A 16585-nucleotide genomic window follows, 5' to 3' on the forward strand; every position below is an offset into this window, starting at 1 on the left:
GGGGAGGCAACAGTGAACAACCGTGATAAAGGGAGGAGGGGGCGACAGTGAATGGCTGCGTCTAGGGTGGAGGGAGGAAGGGGGGCAGCGAATGACTGCGACAGGTGGGAGAGAGAGGGGGCTGTGAAAGACTGCGGCAGGAGAGGATGGAAGCAGGTAAGGGACAGTGAATGATTGCGGGAATGACTGCGGCAGTGGAGGGGGGGAGGGGGGGGGGGCAGGGAGGGGACAATGAATGACTACTACAGGCAGAGGAGCAGAGGAGGGAGGGACCAGTGAATGACTGCAACAGGGGGCGGAGGGAGAAGTGAACAACTACCAAGGGGTTGGGGGGGGGGGGGGGGGGCAGTGAATGATGACAGAGTGGAAGTGTGTGAGGCAAAGGGGGGCAGTAGGAGAGACGAATGTGGAAGGAAAACAGAGACAGAAAGGACGGAGCACAATTCAGTGACACAATAGATTACTTAGTGCTTATTTCGGTAAAGTAACAAAAAAGAAGGACTATGACTATGGAAAGAAATGTTACTTTCAAACTATTAGCATTTTTTATATCTGTCTCCTGACTAAGAATGTGCTAGGTATGAATATCTAAATTTCCTCACTTTAATCTGTCAGTGAACTGCAGGTGCCTATAGATCCAAGAAATATCTGGTGGTGCGACCCCCCCCCCCCCCCCAACACCTGATGTTTATTCCAAACCCCTGTGTAATCCTAAGAAGGTAGAGGCACTGGCATATTCAGTAATGACCAGGAAAGGGAACTTGCTGCCCCACATCTGCTCGAAATAAAGAACTTTGCAAATAAAATTTCTTTTTTGTCAAAGATATTTGATGGTGTAATAGGAACTTTGTCAAATGTCGTCCAATATTTGATCAAAGCTAGGGCCTTGCTGTAGATTTGATCAAAGAAATCGCTTGTCTTCTGTTCACTGCAATGTGACATGTTACCACATGGAGCGCTAGCATCGCTGCAGCGTTCTGTCGTCTGAAGTGTTTTTATAAACATTGCTGGTAAATACAATTGGTGTGTGCCGACAACTACAAAATTAATAGAGATGTATGAAGCTGATGAGGCGCTTTACAACGCGAGGCATCCTGAATACAAAAATAGATTAAGAAGATTGGAGACCTAACCTAACCTAACCTAACCTAACCTAACCTAACCTAACCCGATCCTGTAGCAAGGAATTGGAGTGTTACAGTGAGCCTGTCTTCTGAAGATGTAGCAGTTCTTAAGTGAATATTGTGCTTTGTGATATGAGAATATACTTCACTGAGCACATACAGAAATGTATGCTCATCCATTCTTAACTAATTCATGTAGGACTTGACGTCTTCCACTGTAAGCTCATGTAACAAGTTCTGTTGAATGCTTATCGTGTCATCGTAAAACCCACGGCTTCACCCAGATTAGATTAGCTTTTCATTCCACAGATCCGTGCTGAGGAGATCCTCGTGGATGTGGAACATGTCAATTTTTTAAAATCTGAAATAACAATACTAATAGTATGAATAAATACATCATATGTTTCTATTAAAAATTTCGTCAATGGAGTAGAAGGAGTTGGCCACTAGTAAGACTTTCAGGCTCCTTTTAAACTGATCTTTATTTGTAACTAAACTTTTTATGTTTGCTGGCAAATTATTGAAGATGAGTGTTCCTGAGTAGTGGACCCCTTTTTGAAGGAAAGTAAGTGCTTTTAAGTCCTTGTGCAGATTATTTTTGTTATTGGTATTGTATGTATGAACTGAGTTGTTTGTTGGAAAAAAGAGATATATTATTTAGGACAAATTTCATTAAGGAGTAAATATACTGAGAGGCAGTAGTTAGTATACCCAGTTCTTTGAAGAGGTTTCTGCAGGACGTCCGTGAATTTACTCCACAAATAATACGTATTACACCCTTTTGGACTCTAAAAACTCTTGTTGACTTTAAGATTCACCCCAAAATATTATACTATATGACATTATGGAATGAAAGCAGGCAAAGTATGCAAGCCTTTTTCATTTTTATGTTGCCTAGGTCTGCTAACACTCAAATTGCAAATACAGATTTGTTAAGGCGTTTCTGCAGTTCTGTGGTGTGCTCCTCCCAACTGAATTTATTATCAAGTTGTAATCCCAGGAATTTAAGTGTGTCAACCTCGTATGTATGGTTCCTTCCCCCCCCCCCCCCCCCCCCCACTTCTTTTCCCGCATGTGCACACAATGCAATTGCGATACGTGCAACTGTTGCGGTTAATAACAAGTTGTTGTCAGTCATTTTGAACTTTGCTTTTGTCTGTACACCCAACAGTCACTGCAGCGGTTGACAGAGCTGGCAATGTCCAGCTATGAGCAGTAGCACTTATTGCATGGGAACACACTGCTTTTCTTCAGCTCGTTGTGAGCTTCCACACCTGACTCAGTTACAGGCCACTATCTTTGTTAATTAGACCATCTTTGAGACTAATTTCAATGGCCTCTAATCATTCACTCCCAAGAGGAGGCATATTTCCTAAGTATCTTGAGTTTGTTGTAACTTAGAGTACAGTCAGTTTTTATACTACAGTTGGCCACAGTCAATTCAGCAGTCTGCCGTAATTCAGTGTTGTGTTTGTTTATGTTCACAGCACGTCTCGTCTACTGTGCATACAGTTTCTCCATGTACGTGTTGCTGCATTGGCAGGGAATTTGGCAGGCAAGGTCTTGTGAAGGTCTAGTCCATCCTTTGTTACACCTAGTAGTGCCAATGGCTCAGGGAGTAGGCAGAATACGCATTTGAAATTGTGTTGCTCCAAGATTCTGCTGGCTTGTCTGAGGGTATTGCTGAAAAAACAGGATGCACACTAATGATTTGTGCTACTATTTTTCTTTGTGGTGTTGTCTATGTACAACCTGTCATAAAAGCACGGCTCATCTGCTTGTTGCCAATATTTATTCCTATGGAATATTGGACCCACCAGGTGCTTCAGTTCAGTTGGAAAGTTGTCTTTCTTACAGTTGGAGCGTGCCCTGTGAGCAAGAAAACACAAAATACCTTCCTGCTGGGAGCTGCTACCTACTGGAGGCATGCAGATAGAGATTGGTGCCTGTAGCCTTTCTGTAAACACTGTGTCCCAGTTGCCATGTGGTTTTCATTTCACCAGGATATCAAGAAATTGGAGGATGCCATCATGTTCCACCGCCATGGTGAAACTCTGTATTGCAGTGAAATGAGTTGAGATGATAAAGAAATTCACCCTAAGCTGTCCCGTCCCACGCAGCCAAGTGACGAATGTGTCTCCCATGTAAACACAGAAAAAGATTGGTTTTTACTGTACTTGCCCCAGGGTCTTCTCCTCAAAATCTTCTATGAACAAATTCACTTCAACCAGCGACAGAGGACACCCTGTGGTAACACCATCCATCTGTTCATAATTATTTCCATCTAACAGGGGCAATTTGAGTGAGCACAAATTCTGAGTGTCTCATCAAGTAGGTCACCAATTAATTATCGTTTTCCTGGATTCATTTAGTGGTACCTGGCAGAGAGGCACACTATCTCAAAACTCAGTAGAAGATCTGCATTACTGCGGCGAAGTTTTGGTACACGTCCGTACAAATGTAATTGAATTATGGGAATGTCATGTTGGAATTTCCCCACAGATGGACTCACAAGAGCATTCATGTGTCAAGTCATAGTTTGCTGCTCCCATCTTACTGCCTGGACCACAATGGGATGCCCTCTTTGTGGACTTGTATCAGCATATATAGTTATGGCAGCATAGTAACTCTTGGTTCGAAGTTCAATGGTTTTTCTCTGGAGGTGACTTGTCTGATTTCATATTTTCTTGAATGATGCACCATTGAGAAGCCCATATATTTTCTGTTTATATTCTGAGTGCAATTGCAGCACCGCAGCATTCCCTTCGTCAGCAGGCAGAATGACCAAATCTGTAGTCAGATAACTTGCAGATGGCCACTCTTTACACCTTTGAATTGTCACTCTTTGGTGGTGTGATCCTAGTGAATGCACAGCACATTTTACGGTGTAGTTGTTTGGCCTGACTGACACAGCATATATGGCTTAATTCCACACTGCTCATGATGTCCCCAATCAGTAGAGATGTAAGAGTCACGCCAAGTTTAGTCCTTAACTAGTCTTTTAGAAGATTCGACACATATACAAAACATCACCGTTGGGAATTCAACATTGTTCAGTTCACTGGTGAAACTTATGGAAGGAAAAAACTAAAAAGGTGAAGCAATAATGTGTACAAGAGCTTTCCTGTGAGTATTAGTGTAATACAATACTAAAAATGCTTGGGTGGAACAAATTCACGCATCCCACACGCACTCTCTTCACAGTCTAAACCAAGAAGTCATTTCTCAAAGTAATGAATCTAAAATAAAATTTTGCCGTGAGAGAAAACCGTCATGCAATATGAAGTTCTTAAGATCCACATTGAATGTGAAGATGCTCACCAATCAAATATCCCAAAGCAAAAAGGGGGGGGGGGGGGGGGTTCTCTCAAATTGAGGGAGCATGTCAAGTTTAAAATAATCTCTGTAAATATTGTAAGTTTGTGGAGGAGTAATTTGAACTACAAGAGCAATAGTAACTTTTTCCAGAATTCAAATATTTTACAAATTGAATTTCAAGAATAACGTTACTAAATCAAAGTTCCTGAAGTCCTGCTCCAAGTGGTGGGGTGGGGAGCAAGGGCTTCTACAATGCTTCCTTTTTACAATACTATTAGGTAATAGATATTTTAAGGGAAACAGTTTAGGAGTGGTTCAAACTTTCTGAAGACAACATAGCTGAAAAATCCCAGAACACCACCTGTTCTGTGTTCCAAAGTTGTTACTGATGTGACTCATACAGTACAGAACCTACATTTTGTTACTACTGCTGTGTTTAAACTATGGAAAGGTATTTCACTTGTTTATGATATTCTGAAAGAAAAAATTCTGTCCTCTCTTCATCAAGCAAAGACAATAAGTAGGTCCATATGTAAATAGTCATTTCCGAGTCTGTATGGACAACAGTTCAGAGGAATAATTATCAAACTTTCATTTTAGCTGAAGTAGCAATTTTTAGTTCATTTTAATCTAAACCTGATAGAATAGCCTGTCTTGGAACATGACCATAGCTGTCAACAAGGTTTTGTTTCTGCAATAGAGTACCAACCCTTCCAATGCATGCTGAACATTTTGTACAGAGCCTGAAATATTTAGACCTTCCAGCGATTGACAAGCATTCTCTCAGTACCATTACATGGGAATTTATAATGTTTTAAGTCCTGGGAGAAAGCAGCACTAATCATAAATGTAATTAGCAGGAGAAAAGGGGATGACCCATGATAATGCCCATGGCTGAGTTACAAGCAACACAACAGTGTTGATTGGCAGAAAGGCCTCAAACTTAAGTGTTACACGATGAACAGTCAAGTTAATGTAATAGGATAAAAAGGTTACAAGAATCTGGAAATGCATTATTGTGCATGAACGTCGAGTTATGATTAGTTTGCTTTTGATTTTTGTAAGTGGAGGTTTGCAGTTTAGTGAAAGTGCATGTTGTTCTACCTAATGTTCAGCAAAAACTGCAGTTTCTCTTGAATTGGTACATGTTATTAACTGCAAATCCTAAGAAGAAACACAGGTACTGAAAGGCCATTTATCAAAAAATACCACCATATCCAATATTTTTCATATTTTCATAACTCCTACAGCGCAATGGCACATTTGTCCACTTAATGTTATTGTTGGTTCCACTATAGGAAAGAGATATGAGGAGAAATTGTCCAAGTGTCATCACCCTATTTCCCAGGAACTTCATTCAGTGGACGAGCAGTCAAAACAAATGAATGTCTTAGCTTATCCATAGATTCTCGACCATTTCTGAAAAAATGATAGTCACAGTTTTGAGCTATTTTTCAGATACTTTATGTGCCTTCTACTGCACGATATCCTCAGACAAGATGGTGGCTCAGTGGTTACATCGCAGCTTCTTAATTTTGTGCCCTATGTTCAAAACCCTATTATTATTTTATTGTTTTCATTTATTTACTCATGCCCGTACAAGGTTAGTACACAAATTTCCTTATCAAATATGGGTATACAAGGGTGTTATATTAAAATGTAAAATTACGGCTGCATTTCACAATAAAAGCCACACATTTATTATAGAATCAATCTCTCTCTCTCTCTCTCTCTCTCTCTCTCTCTCTCTCTCTCTCTCTCTTATTTTTCAGGAATATTTGGTGTATTCTCTTGGAGAATACCAACTGTAGAAACATTTGAAATGCAGATATTCCAAATGCAACAAGCATCGCACGAAGGCATGTTGCCACAGTGATGTTTCTCCATATGAATCTCACTCAGGAAAGATACACGTTAACATTGGTGAAGAATTCATGCATTGGCAATAATTTCATGGCAAACCATGCATAACGGATCAGTTTTCTGAATACTAGCACTTCCTGTTGATTATGAATTAAAATACACTATAAGAACTTCACTGAAAACAATTTAAAATAATTTTCTAGATTTTTTAAAATTCATTCACCTGACACAGAATTAGTAGACAAAAACGAACAATGTTACGTCAATATACAATGGCAAACATTCATGTAGTAATCACCTGCAGGAATGGGTACATAAATGAAAAACAAAAATAATAGTAATAATTGGGTTTCGAACATGGGGTACAAAATTAAAAAGCTGCAATGCTAACCACTGCGACACGTTTTTGTATGAGGATTGTGCACGGTAAAAAGCACAGTTACCTGGAGAATATCTTGAAAAGAATAGAAGCTTTCGAAATGTGGTGCTACAGAAGAATGCTGAAGATAAGGTGGGTAGATCACGTAACTAATGAGGAGGTATTGAATAGGATTGGGGTGAAGAGAAGTTTGTGGCACAACTTGACTTGAAGAAGGGATCGGTTGGTAGGACATGTTTTGAGGCATCAAGGGATCACAAATTTAGCATTGGAGGGCAGTGTGGAGGGTAAAAATCGTAGAGGGAGACCAAGAGATCAATACACTAAGCAGATTCAGAAGGATGTAGGTTGCAGTAGGTACTGGGAGATGATGAAGTTTGCACAGGATAGAGTAGCATGGAGAGCTGCATCAAACCAGTCTCAGGACTGAAGACCACAACAACAACAACAACAACAACAACAACAACATCTTGAAAACTTTGACCATTATTTTTTCAGAAACAGTCGATTAGCTACAGATAAGCTGAGACACATGTTCATTAATTTTGTCCCCTCTTCCACCGTGTGAAGTTTCTGGGAAATCATGTTATGGCACTTGCTGTGTTCTCTTTGTCAGTCAAACTGATCAACATTTATCATCTGCTTTTAAGGTTTTTTTTTTTACCTCTTCGTCCATATTCATTTCCCACACTTCTATATGTAACTCTAACAATCTTGCCCAAGTTCACCTGGTGCACAGGATTTAAATACTTGTATATAATGTGTCTAGTGTGATGCGGCCCATTTGGGTAACATAATGTCATATAACATGCAGATACACAGGAAGGGACACTTGTTATCATTAAATAATCAAAGATAACCCTCTCCAAAAATTTTAGGTTTCTAATCCAAGACTGACAGAGATGTCAGGATGCTTTAAGGTTCCACAAATATCATTTGCCGATTTTGTTGTGAATTAGTGTTTAAAGTAAATTCTAGTTCGACACACTGCTACCACAAACAAAGATACTAATTACAAAAGAACAAATAACTGCTAGAATGAAATAGCTGTGGAAGCCAATGAACTTACATGAGCAAATTATTGGTTTTCCAGAACAATTTGGGTTCCGAAGAAATGTAGGAACATGCAAGGCAATACTGACACTAAAACTCATTTTAGAAGATGGGTTGAAGAAACTCAAAACTACATTTACAGCAGTCAGCATTTGACAATGCTGACTGGAATTCTCTTTGAAATATTGTAGATAGGCAGGAGAGCATTCAGGGAGCAAAACGTGATTTACAACTCATACATAATCCAGACTGCACTTCTAGTAGTTTAAGATGATGAAATCAAATCAGCAGGTGAGAAAAAAGGTCTAGGCTGATAGGACGTATCCTGAGCCATCAAAAAACAGTTAATTTGGTAAACAAGGGAAGTGTCGCGGCTAAAAGTTACACAAGAAGACTAAAAATTCCATACAGTAAGCAGGCATAAATAGTTGTAGGGTGCAGTTTTTACTCAGAGAGTAAGACAGATTAAGGTGGAGAGCTGCATCAAATCAGTTTCCAGACTGAAGACTACTGTCAATTGCTTGTCAAAGCCTGAGAAGTATCACCAAATTTGTCTCCTACATATTTGCTATAGTGGTGCAAGAAAATGCCATAGTTCCACTTTTAAACAACAAACTTAATGCCTTTATTTTGATGATGAATGCGAAACGTGATTACAAATATATCTAAATGTTAAAAGATATTTGAGATGAAAAAGTGAGGCACCTCACTTCGCACAGTTTGAAAAAAACCGACATTGTAGAATTAGCAGTGCATAACTGACAACATATTATAAACTATTATTGCCAGACATAAAATTATGAATTAATCAAGGATTCTTTAACATGGCTAGATTGTTAGGATGCAATCATGAGAGAGTGACACATACAAATAGCTTAATACTGCACAAATCTAATGAAAAAGTGAGGTTATATTTCTATGTGGTCAGTCACAATCTATCATTTCCATATAATTGTTTTTCTACCCAGGACTTTCCATTGTTAGATTGCATTCATTTATACATAAAACTAGTTTTAATTTTTTTACACCATTCTGTATTGCCAAGAATTTTCAAGTGATGATACTTTTGTATACAGGATTTGTACCAACTGCAAATAATCTTAGTGCAAACCTCACATCATCATTAAATTATTTGAATATATTGAGCAGAGACTGATTCTATGGTGCTTTACATTGTTGCACACACATTTGCAACAGTTTCAAGAGAAGACTCTACATTCAATGTAATATAGTGTGTAGATACTGTTCTTTTATGGAATCGACAATCCAAGAATTCTTCTGTTGTCCAGTAACACAGAAGGAGCCACATGGAATGCTTTTTGGGAAATTAATAACACAGTTTCAACAATACTCAACAATTTCACTCCTCTGCATGAATGATACTCATATGTAACATGTCAAAGTTTGTAGAAATTTCCTACGTAACATATTCTATCTACTCATAAAATCATATTCAAGCTTAGATTATGTTGTAGACATGCAGAATTTCATGTAAACCCCTACGAACATTGAATTTAGACTTAAGGAAGACACACTTCCCTGTAGAGTTACTGTTTCATAGGAGGTTTTGTCGGAGATGACTGCCTGTTTTAAACTTATAGGCCCTTCTCCTTAATGATGTGATGTCATGAAGTTGTCCAATTCCTAAATGCACAGCTGACATTTTGAACAGCATTATAAAATTTCTAGGTGAAACAGAAAGGGTTACTTAACTGTGCTGCAGTTTATTTACTCTATTATTACACAGAGATTTATGCAAGTACCTGTATTAACACACCGACTGCTGCATGCGTAGTGATGGATCATAATCATAAACCTGCCCTTCTGTGTGTCATTCACTACATTCTGTACTCTGAAAATTCTCTACATACGACGACATTTTCTCCTTAACTCTATTGAAGCAATGTTATGATACTAATTTATACAATGTAACTTAAAAATGATTGAAACACTAATCCTACACATCTAAGGTACGATGAATGGAATCTGCATTCTTATGATATCTTTCAAAAATAATCGATATACTAGCCACCAACATTTGGACAAAATAATGACAGCCCTTTTTTATGAGAATTTGTTTTTACTGGTATTCAAAAAGTCGAAGATATTTTACTCTGGCTTGAATCTCACTGTCTGAAAATATTTCTTTTTCATTGAATGTGGCCTTAGAACTCAAATTTTCAAAATTAAGAAAATATTTCCATCAGAAAAAAATATCTTACTGAGGACAACTGACTGCTACCACAGGATGAATAGAAAAGAAATAAACAGAAGAGTGAAAACGACCTGGGGTAATTTTAGTATGGAGAATAACGTTTCGAAACAAATGAAATCTTGCAATCAAAATGTATTACCTTTTTGACTCGGAAACGAGACATGAACTTTAGAACATAAACCATTCATACAGTAAGGTAGAAAAGTCATCAATGGAAAATATTGTGTCTGAAAAGTAATTAATGGAAAAATACATGTTGTAAACTACTATGAGAGAGGAAAAAAAAAAAAAAAAATCGATCAGGGAAGAGACCAGAGTGGATGATGTAATTATGATTGTAATGAAAGTAAAATGAAGGTGGGCAGGAGATGTAGCCAAGTGAATGGATGGCACATGGCCTAAGGGAATGATTTGCTGGATTCCAAGAAATAAGAAATGACCAATATGGTGACACAATAGAAGATGTGTAGACCATATTACAGAATATGCAGCAGCAGCATGGATCTTATCATTTATGATCAAAATACATTGGAAAGTCTATAGCAGGCCTCTTAACTGGTAGTGGATGTCAAATGGCTCATGATGGTCCAAAACTACTGAAATAGTGATAATAGAAATTATAATCGAAAAATAATTATTAAAAGTGGAAATCAAAATGGAACTTTTTTTTTTTTTTTTTTTTTTTTTTTTTTTACATCTAAAAGTCTTATGTTGCCCCAAGTTGGGAACTATTGGTTTACATGCACAACAGTGCATATACTGACATAATAAACTATTATAAAAAATAAATAAAAATAAAAAATTGCTTATGGAATTATTTCGCACAATGGGCTGGAATAAATAGCATTTAATAAAATTGACATTTCATACATGATACAATGAATATATATGGGGTGTAAGCATCTGCCTTGTAAAATCAATGGGACAGGAAAATGTGCTACGTCAGTATCAAAAATTTTCTGTCAAAATTCCCTTTTATTTTCTTTAAGCTCTCAGCATGTAGTCATTACCTACTGAGCCGTGAGTGCCTCGTGTTCCCGCCATCACGTATTTTACACCCTGTTTTTAACGTACTTCCATCTCATCTCACTACGTTAATCTGAATTACTACTGTCACTGAGTTGCGGCTTTGCCTGACCGTGAGCGGCGTTAGCAGCGCGTATCAATATATCCCTTCTCGTACTATCTTTGCTTGACTGCTATTACTTCCTGGTTGCCCGTCGTAGCTAGAGAGTTCGGGTAGGCGAGTTCATATCGCAGTTCAGGCTGCAAGTTCGGCTCTGCCAGTCAGTTGGAATGTGTCTGGAGTGCAGTCCGGACCTGCCAGTCATGGAGTGGCAATGTGGCACTAGGGCAGATGGATTGGAGCAGCAGTGAGGTCTGCATCGACATGGCTCGCCCGACCACTGCCGCCATGCATTACTTGAGCCAGGCCACAGTCTTGGTGGATCGTCGGTCGGTCGGTCGGTCGCCCTACCGGACGACGCGTTTTGGCTCGCCGATCATTCATTCATGAGTCGGCTATGTGCAATGCGGCACTAGTGCAGTTGGGTTGGAATAGCAGCGAGTCCTGCATTGACATGGCACGCCGAACCGTTGCTGCCTCGCATCACCTGAGCTGGGCCACGGTCTTGGTGGAGCTTCGGTCGGTTGTCCTACCGGATGACGCGTTTGGGCTCGATGATTGTTTCTGAGTCGGCTGTGTGTGTGTGTGTGTGTGTGTGTGTGTGGGCGCGCGCGCACACGCATCAACTCCTGATTTGTCTTTGTGTGTGTTTAGTTACTGTTGTGTATCGTTCAGGTCTTCGTGCAAGTATTTGTCAGGTTGTGTGTGTAGTTGGTGTTATTTCCACTGATGACCGTTTGAGATGATGTCGGCATTCTGAGAGGAGGCAGTCGGTTGTTGCAGACAAGGGAAGTTCTCCACGTGGTGCAGTCGGCTGGGGCCGCTGGCAGTCCCTGGGCAGTGTCTGAGCATGTGTGGAGCTGTCACATTGCTACAAGCTTTGTGGTTTGCCGACTAAGGACGTCCAGGTAGAGTAGTGGTTTCAACTACCCAAGCCACGCCTATTAATGTTGTGGTGGTTCGCTTTGGTGGTTTGCTGTTGGGGAGGTTTTCCAGTGAACAACACCAAGTGGCTCTACTGCTGAGATTTAGCCGCAATGCGGTGCAATTAACTATTTTGGTAGACTACGATTTGAGTGAACCAGTGGAATTTTCTGTCTTGTGGCCTTTAGTGTTCTGGTTACCTGCCCTGGGCATTGACGTAAATTCAGGCAGTGTTCTTTTGAGCGAGTTAACTATTACAGTGTTTCAAATTCAAGTGTACCAGCGGAATTATCTGCGTAGTGGCCGTTAGTGTTCCGGTTACCTGCCCTGACCACTAACATACCTTCAGGCAGCGTCCTTTCCTCACCTGTTGTTGCTGTCCAACATGGTGTGTAATTTTGACAGCTAATACATACTCCATTGTGGATTATCATGTTTGTAACATTGCCGGTTGGGGTTCTCATGTACCGATTTATGGGAAGCAAGTTGTTGTGTCGGTCAGTCCATGGCTGCCCCCTGGTTGGGTTCTGGCGGATCAAGTATAGTTGGGCTCACCACCTGTCTCACCTAAGTGAATGAGGACAGACCGACCTCCCTGGAAGCCTTCTGAGTGCCACCAGTGTTTAATTAACTGTTGTCAGCTATTTTAAATTTTAGGTTTGTGGTTACTGTTTGTTTCTTAAAATTTTGCAAAATTAATTTTTAAATTTATCTTTCAAGCATAAACACTGTGGCCTTCTGCCTTTAAATATTATGGTAATATATTTTGAAGTTTGATTGTGGCCCTCAGCCATTGGTATTGCACCTTGCATATGTTGTTTCTTTAAATTATGTTATTGCTCTCTGAATTGGATTTTTTATCTTGTTGATTTTTAGATTTATTGTTGTGAAACATGCTGGCCTTCTGCCTTTACAGGTCTATGTTAATATATTCTAAATTTTTGGAAATTAATTGTGGCCCTCAGCCAATTGTATTGCACCTTGCGTATGTTTTTTTTAATTATCTTATTGCTATCTTAATTGGAATATTTCTTGTTAAGATTTCTTGTTGGAGGCCTTCAGCCGTGAAAGAGTTGCTAAATTACAATAAATGACAATTAAAAGCAGAAACTGATTTCAACCCTTGGCCCTTTCCGCAATCCTATTACCTGTTCTGCCCAGCAGGTTTAGTGGGTATCTCACCTACGCCAGAAACATAATGAACAAAGAATGGGGTCTTTGTTTTAGGCACAACAATGTTTCAAAAAAAACTGAGAATGAAGTGAGAAAAATTTATACATTTCTCAAAGCATTCACACCTTATCCAACTTCACAAACTTAAAAAATTTTTTGTCACCCATAAAAAGGCAATTACACCTGGATCCAAATTCCAGTGTAATACACTTTACATACAATTTCTAATTGAACTGTTACCCAAGATGAAACAAAACTACAATTGCAAGAAATAACACTTTTTTAAATGTGTTATACTGATAAACACTAACCAGTTTTTCATTAAAGAAACTAGAAAAATAGGGAGGGAGAGTGGGTGGGAAGGAGGGAGAGTATCAGGGTGGGAGGGAAGGGGAGACAAGGGAAGGCTCAGGAAAGGGGGGGGGGGGGAAGAGGCAAGGAGGAAGGAGGGTGAAAGTGACCGAGGGTCGGGCAATGGGGAAAAGTGGGTGGGGGTGAGGGTGAGGGTGACCGAGGGATGGGCAAGGGGGAAGGAGGGTGAGGGGAGGGTAAGACAAGGGGGGAGATAGGCAGACAGTGGGGGGAGGAAAGGTAGTGGGGGGAGAGAAGAGGTAGACAGTGAGTGGGGGGGAGAGAAGAGGTAGACAGTGAGTGGGGGGAGAGAAGAGGTAGACAGTGAGTGGGGGGAGAGAAGAGGTAGACAGTGAGTGGGGGGAGAGAAGAGGTAGACAGTGAGTGGGGGGGAGAGAAGAGGTAGACAGTGAGTGGGGGGAGAGGAGAGGTAGACAGTGAGCGGGGGGGAGGAGAGGTAGACAGTGAGATGGAGGGGGAGGAGAGGTAGACAGTGAGTTGGAGGGGGAAAAGCAGAGAGAGGTAGACAGTGAGTGGGGGGGAAGCAGAGAGAGGTAGACAGTGAGTGGGGGGGGGGGGAAGCAGAGAGAGGTAGACACTGAGTGGGGGGGGGGGGGGGGGGGGAAGCAGAGAGAGGTAGACAGTGAGTTGGGTGGTTACAGACGTAACTCCCTACAACACTGGCGCAGTACTCATGCATAGGAGTGATGAGAGTACTGAGCAACCAATGCTTACATCCTCTCAAAAAACTATTCGTAGTTTGAAAAAGAAGCTTTGGCGATCATTTTGCTGTTAGAGAGTTCCACATTTACTTATTTGGGACCACGTTTATCCTCGTTATGGACAGAAAGCCACTAGTAGCTCTCTTTGTGCTCTGCTCTCTGCTTCCGGAGTGGAATGCATGACGCTTCCAGTGTTGGCCATTCTTCCTCAGCTCCTACATTTATGAGACTGAATACAAGCCGACGGCACAACACACAAATGTGGATACCCTTTTTCATCTGCCCTCGGTGTTCAACCTGGCAACACACGCCACGATCCACTCTTGCGATGTGTCACACTATGTGCTTCCATAGGTTGGCCCAGTTCCCTCCCTCCCCTCCCCCCCCCCCTCCCCCAAGTCTGTCGATCCAGAGCTCTATGCCTGGGCTCACCTCTCCCATCATTTGGTAGTTGTCTTCAATGTTCTCCTGCTTGATGCAGAGGTGGATACTCAAATACTCACCCTGTTGTCATTCCACATTCACCCCCCCCCCCCACCCCCAGTGTTCTTGAACTACTACATCAAGGGCATTGAGGTATGTCGCAGATTGAAGCACTTGCAAGGCAACATGTCTACTGGCCATGAGTGAACAAAAATTGTGGTGTCCATGGTGTGTAGCTGTTCTGCTTGTGCCTGGCACCAGGCTACTACACCCCAGTTTATTGCCTCCTGCCATCACCCCTGTGACTCCACTCACCTGGACTGTGCTGGCCCATTTCTGGAATCTGTGGCTCATTTTTGTGATCGCTTATTCTAACTACTAATATGTGGTCAGAACGGTGTCCACCACTGATGCCACTCTCATGCTCTCTTCCAGATTCTAGCCATCGAGGGGCTTCCCCGTACCACCGTGCTGCGCAATGGACCCCAATTTACAGTGGTGGCTTTTGAACAGTTCTGCACATCCAGTGCCATCAAGCACCCGTTTAGTCCGCTGTTTCATTCCTCCTCCAGTGGCAAAGTGGAGCTCATGGTGCATACATTTAAGCAACAAATGTTGAAAGCAGTGAGTACTTCAAAAGCCATTCTGTGATTACATTGCCACATCATCAACTGATGGCCTGGATGACGATGTCCAGAATGTGAGAGATAAGCACATTCGAACTTCTCGGACCACCAGCTTATGGCAAGCTCTAAGCATCATTTCCTCACACTACAGCAGTGGCAAGAGAACTGTGCTCATCAAGCATTGTTGCTTTGCAGCGATCTTTCCGACCACTGTGAAGAAGCAGTCATGGGAGAATGGGAAATGCACAGATGTTGGCAACTGTAGCAATAGTTGACCCAAGCTTGCCCTGGATCCAGCCAGTTTGGATGTGGAACTATCTATGGAAGAGGTGCAGAATTATACTGAAATACGGGACAAACCTTGCCAGGAGTACCATAAGGTTAAAAAATACAGCCGCACAGTTTCACGTGTGTGAAAAGTTTTGTCAGAGTTATGCTGAGAAACATGAGTGAAACAAGTACCAAAGCTACACTATTTGTGTGTGTGTGTGTGTGTGTGTGTGTGTGTGTGTGTGTGTGTGTGTGTTGGGGGGGGGGGGGGGCATTCGCAGCCACGTCACAGATTTTGGCAAAAATCTAGCTTTGTAATGCCCATGATTAGTTGTAGCGGCAAATTATCATCAGACCAGTGAGAAATACTATCCACATGGGAAATTAATACCAACTACACACTAGGCATGGAAGCATGGTACATCAATGGTGATCATGAAATATGTTGGGATTTAGCTGGCAGAAGAAGATGTGGTCCAAAGAAGGTGTTGGCACTGCTGTGCAAATAGCTTGCAGTCTAAGTACTTGGTCATTGTTCACTAAACCAGAGTTTGGTTCTACCATCTAGCCAGTATTTTCATGACCCCACTATCATAGGTGCCAGTGGTTTTTCTGTGGTAGCTTCTCTTGCCTTGATGAGTAAAACACTTGTGCATATTAAATGTAGTCTTTGAGAGAACTATTGTGGTGCGAACTAACAAAAACTGTCACAAAAGTCATAAAATTTTTAAAAATATTCATCCAAGTTAATTCTATGGGCATTTGTTTTACAGATGTTAGAGTATATTATTACTATTTTAAGGAGTAAGTGATTTTAGATCAATCACACTTCCAGCAAAATGTTATCTTTTAAGAAGCTCAAATTTCTAATGGAGGAGAGAGTACCCCCAATTCTTTGGGACAAACGAAACTGGTAATGACATAGCTTTTACCAAATTACTCACTCAAAAGTAAGTACCAAGCTGAACAGCAATACTTTTGCCCTTTTATTCGGGAACACTAAAATTCACTATCACTC

At 40.9% G+C, this 16585-nt stretch overlaps 1 protein-coding gene across 4 annotated transcripts in view; it reads right to left on the bottom strand.

Annotated features, from left to right (window-relative positions):
* LOC126249005 (mucin-5AC-like) overlaps positions 1–16585 on the bottom strand; it is a 206507-nt gene that overhangs the window by 35754 nt on the left and 154168 nt on the right. The window lies entirely within an intron of this gene.

This window comes from Schistocerca nitens, chromosome 3 (assembly GCF_023898315.1).
Source record: "Schistocerca nitens isolate TAMUIC-IGC-003100 chromosome 3, iqSchNite1.1, whole genome shotgun sequence".
NCBI classification, from domain to species: Eukaryota; Metazoa; Arthropoda; class Insecta; order Orthoptera; family Acrididae; genus Schistocerca; species Schistocerca nitens.